The sequence below is a fragment of the Macaca mulatta genome, chromosome 7 (assembly GCF_049350105.2).
Source record: "Macaca mulatta isolate MMU2019108-1 chromosome 7, T2T-MMU8v2.0, whole genome shotgun sequence".
NCBI lineage: Eukaryota > Metazoa > Chordata > Mammalia > Primates > Cercopithecidae > Macaca > Macaca mulatta.
Window position 1 is genome coordinate 39,416,449 of NC_133412.1, and position 6,787 is coordinate 39,423,235.

General features: G+C 41.9%; 1 pseudogene; it reads right to left on the bottom strand.

Annotated features, from left to right (window-relative positions):
- Positions 1-3,782: 3,782 nt before the first annotated feature.
- Positions 3,783-4,954, bottom strand: LOC100430360 (nucleophosmin-like; annotated as a pseudogene).
- Positions 4,955-6,787: the final 1,833 nt, after the last annotated feature.

Sequence of the window (6,787 nt, forward strand, 5' to 3'; positions counted from 1 at the left end):
TTGAACTCCTGAGCTCAGGTGATCCACCCACCTCAGCCTCCCAAAGTGCTAGGATTACAGGTTTGAGCCACCGTGCCCGGCCTGAATTTTTCTTGGAATAAATTCTAGGAGATGAAATTTCAGCCTCAAAACCTATAAACATTTCTATGGCCCCTATGAACATTATTATTAGAGTATTCATAAATTGGCTTTCCTAGTTGGTCACATTTTATTTTACGAAATGAAATGTGGTAAGAAAGGACTTGTGGGAGTAGGGGGTACAATTCTAAATTTCACAGGCCTGAACCTGTTTGTAGAAGGCACAATACCCACTATTTTCCAAGAGATAACGTAGGAAATGAAAGAAAGTGAGGCTGGCTTGGTTACAATGGTAAGCAACAGCTATTATTGCTATGGATTAATGCATATTACTGACTCTATTTGAAGGAATTTGGTGGTCTGGACTTTTACTGAGCAAAGACTCACTTTCTCAAGACATCGAGATTTAGTTTACAACAACCACCTCCAAACAGCAAAAATTCTATTGGCATTGGGGTTTAAAAAACATACTGCCTTTAAAAATTGGTTTGTTAGGTGCCCAATTAAGTGCCCAGGAGAGAGAACTGAGAGGAAAATTTCGCTCAAATGCATCAAACTCAGTCTTAAATTACTGAGAGGAGAATAAACTAATTTCATGCAAATATATTTTTAGACTTACACTTTTTACACTGAATTTTCATTATGAATGTGATTAATGTATTTTCCATTACCATATTTAACCAAGAAGTTTTTGTGCGATTACAATTCCATTTGTATAACTTGTAGACTTTGGCAAGCAGTGAGGTGGAGGAGTGGGTATGCATGCTAGCAGATTTGGGATATCCTTTGTGGACATCGTCATAGAAGAAAAAGTGTTTGAATACTACAAATTTGAAGTAAAAGGTCAGATAATTCACAATCATGAATTAAGCTGCCACTGAGGCAGACCCAACAATATTAAATTACAATGTCAACAGTATTGTGGAAACGCTCTGCTTTCCAAATACCAGAGTAAATTCAGCCCTAAGAAAGTTAGCCACAGGTGTTTATTGAGCACTCAGTATGACCTCAGCCACTGCGTCAGGCACCTTGGGGAGATTGACAAGCAGCATGTTTCATGATGTTGAAGAAAGAGTGACGACAAGGAATAGGAGACATGAGTTATCATTCTGACTTTGTGCTCCATGAGTAAATCACTTCCTCTTTGGGTCTTAATTTCCTCTTTTGGAAAATGAGAAGATTAACATAGATCCACCATAGCCGGTAGGTTTTATCTCAGATATAATACCACTGAACTTATAGTGGCTGACTGGAGTGCTGTGATGGAAATAATCCTAAGGCAATGTGTGGGCTTAGGGGGACAACACGCTTCAATAACATAGCTACGTCTCTATAGGTTCACAATGGAGCAGGAGTACATGTGCTATTACTTACTGACCTTGGTCTCATGAACTCAGCAGCTCTGATATTTGTTGACGTTAATGAAGACAAAATTCTTGCCTAAAGTAAGCTAAAATCTGGGTTGGGGAGATAAGACCAATAACCACAAATTACAATGAATAATCAAGATAAAATAAGTATAAGGGCTAATTTTTTCAGTAAATATGATAAATATCAAAACCAGAAAAAAAGAAGATCAATAAAGACCTGAGTAGTTAAGGATATTTTCTTGGAGGAAAAAAACACTTCAGCTGAGACTTAAGACCAGGGCATGATAATAATATGAGTACTAAAACAATACTAAATACTGAAAAGATCATATAAATATTTATAATTATATAGCACTTTAGAGTTTACACATCATTTTGGCATATTGCCGAATTTTAAGAGAATTTCAAATGTGTTTTATGCTTTCAGAATGTTTTATAATTTACAGTGTTCACAATCATTATAACATTTAATCTCAGAATAATCTGAGAGGTAGGCATCATTGGCCCTATCTGATAAATGAGGAGTTTAGTAAAGTTAAGTGACTTATTCAAGAAATGTCACAAAGTTAATAAGGTGCAAAGTTTGTAAAAGACCTAGAGTCCAAAGCTGGACTAAGGTAGGTCTATCAGTCAGGGTTGAACATAAAAACAAAGTAAGTGTTCACTAATTCAGAAAGACTGATTTTTATATAACCATGGTAACAAGAAGTCACCAAAACTGATTTTAAACCTGTTCTATTGATCAACAACTTGTCTCAGTGACTGCTTTTGCAAGCCAACCAATCAGTGTCAACCCTCACTTCTACAAGTCAGCTAGGCAGGATGGACTCATTTCAATAAACATGCCTCTGAGTGCCGCCAATCAACAACAGTCTCAGAGAGTGCTTCTGCAGATGTTGCCAACACATTTACGTCTCTAAATGTCCTCCAATCCCTGAAATCCATGCTTCCCCAGAGCCTTATATAATATTAGCAGAAGGTTCTGCTCAGAGAGAATGTGCCTGACTAACATAGCTCTCCCTTTCAATAGTAAGCAATACATTTACTTCCCACTCACCCCAGATATTGAGTGCTGGTCTCATCACCCTTTGACAAGGTCAAGTCATGAAAACAGAAACCACTTTGGGTATTTCAAACAAAGTTAATAGAATGAACTGCTTGCATAGGGTTGGAAGGACTGTGACAGCACAAAAGGGACAGTGAGGTAACCCACAGATTAATAGCTCTAGGTGAGCAAAAAGCTTATAAACTATTGGTGAAATGAAAATGTGTACCCAACTCATGACAAGCCTTCTTTCAGGCACTGCTCTACAGGAAGGAACAAGACAAATGAGGTCCTGGGTTTCATGGGGTCCACATCCTAGGTGGGGTTAAAGATAGACAGTCTAGGCCAGGCGCGGTGGCTCATGCCTGTAATCCCAGCACTATGGGAGGTCAAGGCGGGCAGATCACCTGAAGTCAGGAGTTTGAGACCAGCGTGGCCAACATGGTGAAACCCTGTCTCTACTGAAAATACAAAAATCTGCTAGGCGTGGTGGTGCGTGCCTGTAATCCTAGCTACTCAGGGGGCTGAGGCAGTAGAATCGCTTGAATCCAGGAGGCAGAGGTTGCAGTGAGCCAAGATCATGCCATTGCACTCTAGCCTGGGTGACAAGAGTGGAACTCCATCTCAAAAAAGAAAAAAAGATGAATAGTCTAAAAATAAAGCAAGATAAACAAGGGAAATTCATATGCAGTCACATGACGACAATACAAGAGAGTGAGATGATGGAGACTAGGGGTCAGGCAAGGCCTGTCTCAGCACATGGAGCTCATGCTAGGCAGCTCAGGGCCACCCTGCCAGGCCTGGGGCCAGAGCCTCTGGGCAGAGGGAACCATCACTATGAATGCCCTGACCACTGGTACCAGAAAAGGTTTTGTGCTCTTCCCTGTCACCGGTCCTTCTGTGTCAAACTGTTCATCCCTAAACACCAATCTCACTGAAATAAACATTAGCTACATCTTTGTGAAAGCTTTTCTTCCTTTTTTCTTCAAATACTGGGTGTATTCCACATGTTTATTTTTGTCTTCTCACCATTTCCATGTCTGACCATCACTACTACTATGTCCCGTAGTACCATTTCACACATACTTAAAACCAAGCAAAGGGCAGAGTTCTACCTTTAAATACTAAACAGGCGTTTCAGACAACACATTCTTGGCGATGGAATCCAGACATTTCTCAAACATGGTAGGGAAAGTTCTCACCCTGCATTATAAAAAGGACAGCCAGATATCAACTGTCACACAAATGAAATAAGATGAAAACATGTGAACAACCTGTTTAAACTATTCTTAAAGAGGCTTCCTCCACTGCCAGAGATCTCAAATAGCCTCCTGGTCAGTCACCCGGAAGCAATTCTTCACATAACTGATGAACCTGGCCTCCACTTTGGGAAGAAAACCACCTTCATCGGCCAGGCACGGTGGCTCAAGCCTGTAATCCCAGCACTTTGGGAGGCCGAGACGGGCGGATCACGACGTCAGGAGATGGAGACCATCCTGGCTAACACGGTGAAACCCCGTCTCTACTAAAAAATACAAAATACTAGCAGGGCGAGGTGGCGGGCGCCTGTAGTCCCAGCTACTCGGGAGGCTGAGGCAGGAGAATGGCGTAGACCCGGGAGGCGGAGCTTGCAGTGAGCTGAGATCCGGCCACTGCACTCCAGCCCGGGCGACAGAGCGAGACTCCGTCTCAAAAAACAAAAAAGAAAACCACCTTCATCTATTCTTGCTTGCAGTTTTGCTTTAATGTCTTCTACAGAACTAAGTCCTTTTGGTGTTTTAAAAGTTTTTTCTTGTGCTTTGAAGGATTCTTGACCTTTTAATCTCATGTTGATGGTTTTGAGTCTTTTCCATTCTGGTTTTGTTGTTTTGCATTTTGGGTTGAAATACCTCCTGTAGATTTCTTCACTGAAGATTTTTCTTCAGTTTCCTCTTCAGCAAAATCATCATCATTATCACCTTCTTCATCATCATCTTTGTCAGCAGCACGTTTTACTTTTTTCTGTGGAAACTTGCTACCACCTGCAGGGCAGATCGATTTCCAGATATACTTAAGAGTTTCCCATCCTTCTCCTCCTCTTTGTTTTCTGACTCTGCAGCTTCCTCCACAGCTACTAAGTGTTGTCCACTCATATGCACTGGCCCTGAAACATATTTCAACGGTAAGACCATGGGTGGTGTTATTTTAAAGCCCCCAAGGGAAACTGTTGGCTATACAGATGTTTTCAAAGTTGCCAGTGTTACCTTAATTGGACTGCCTTCATTATTCATGATCTCTGCTTCAACAATGTGCAATTCATCCTTTGCACCGGCCCCTAAACTGGTGGTTCTTAAAGATAACTGGTGCTCATTTGTATCATTATCCACCTTAAAGTGACAACCTTTGTCACCCTTTAGTTCCCAACTAAAAGGATAGTTCTGGGCCTTAGGAGGCTTAAGTACATGTCCATCAAATCTTCCATAGGGTGGCGGCACACACTTAGATGGGAGAGGAGGGGAGTGGAGATAAAGGATTACTGCTCCAGAGAACAGCTGCACAGGTTGGAATCACACCGGTTTCTTTTTCTCTCTTATTTAAATCTGGAAACAGGACGAAGTCCATAAAGTGTGTCTGTGACTCTGGCTGGATGATTGGCCAACTGTTTTCACCATAATATACCATAAAGGGGAAAAGAAAAGGGGAAAAAAATACCTGCTGGGGAGGAAAATACAGAACAGATGGTGATGTTTACCCCTTCATTCACCTTTGCATATGTGAGAAATGCTTGCGAAACTTCTAGGAACTGGGTGTTGCCAGAAGGAAAAAAAACACATAAAAGCTAATTACTAGTAAATAACAGCATCAATAAGCCTAATCACACCTGGGGTGGTTGAGCTGGAACTAGAAAACCCAGCTTATCACATTCTTACAAGCCTGTCACTTGTGGTAATCAGAGCTTAAAAAGGGAGAGGGACTTTTCAGGGTAAAGTCCCGTTATTAGTTCTTAGCAGTGACGGTCTTGTTTAGGCTAATTGTAAAATACTGCTTCTTTAAAAGCAGATGTAAACCTTTATGGCAGGAAAAGAGAAAGACATTTAAGTAGGGAGGGTGAGTGTGAAACAGACTGAAGAAGGCTGAGCATATAAATCAGGAGAGATAGGTTAGTTTTCAGTTCTGCTTTAACCAAATGTGCGAATCCTCTGGGCCCAGGTTCTCCCCATCTGTGGAAAGGGAGGATTGGACCAGAGTGGTGGTTTCTAGTGATTTTCAATCTGTTGCTGAATCTTTTCTTTAAGTGGTATCTTACACAGAAGCCCTACATCAAAAGTAATTTTATTTTTTTAAAGGTGGTATCTGGCAATATTGTCCAGGCTGCAGTGCATTGTCTATTCACAGGCCTGATCACAGCTCACTGCAGCCTCGAACTTTCTGAGCTCAAGCGACCTTCCTGTCTCAGGTCTCCTGAGTAGCTGGGATTACACATGTCTGTCACTGCACCACACTCTAATCTTAAAGATGAAGTTGCTCTGATTGATGATGAGGTGGCAGACCCAGAAACCTATTTATTCATTCACAGATACACCAAAACAATAAAATTTTTTTGGAAATTTTTTTAGTATTCTTACTGCCTGGGAAACATGGTGGGGGGGGGCAGATGATAAATAAACATGGTAAGCAAACAAATTCTATGATAGTTAGAAGGCGATATATGTAACAGAATAAAGAAAGTAAGCTAGGGGAAGGGAAGTCCACAGTGTCCAGTTGGTGTGGAGGTAAATGCTATAGAGAAGGGAGTCAGGGAAGGCCCCAGGGAGAAAGTGAGGTTTGAGCAAAGACCTGAAAAGTGGGTGAGGGAACTACCAAGCACATGTCTGGGAGACGAGTTTCCCAGGCAGAGGATTAGCTTTCCACGTGAACATCTCTGTGCGCTGGAGGAACAGCAAGGAAGTCAGGATGGCGGGAGTGCAGTGAACCAGGAGGTCAGTCATGGGAGATGAGTAGAGGGGAACCGGGGGCTGGATGATGCAAGACCTTGCAGAGTCTTGTCAGGAATTTGGCTTTTATGCTCAGTGACATGGAGAACACTGCATAGTTGTGAGCAGGGGAGAGACCTGATGTGACTTCTGTTTTAACAGGCTCACTTTTGTTGCTGTATTGAGAATAGACTAGATAGTTATGAGAACGGAAGCAAAGAGGCCAGTTAGGAGGCTAGTGTCTGATTCAGGCCAGAAATGAGGTTGCTCACACCAGGGTAGTAGCAGTAACAGGCAGTGAGAAATGTATCAAGGGTCTGGATATAGTTTCAAGGCCCACC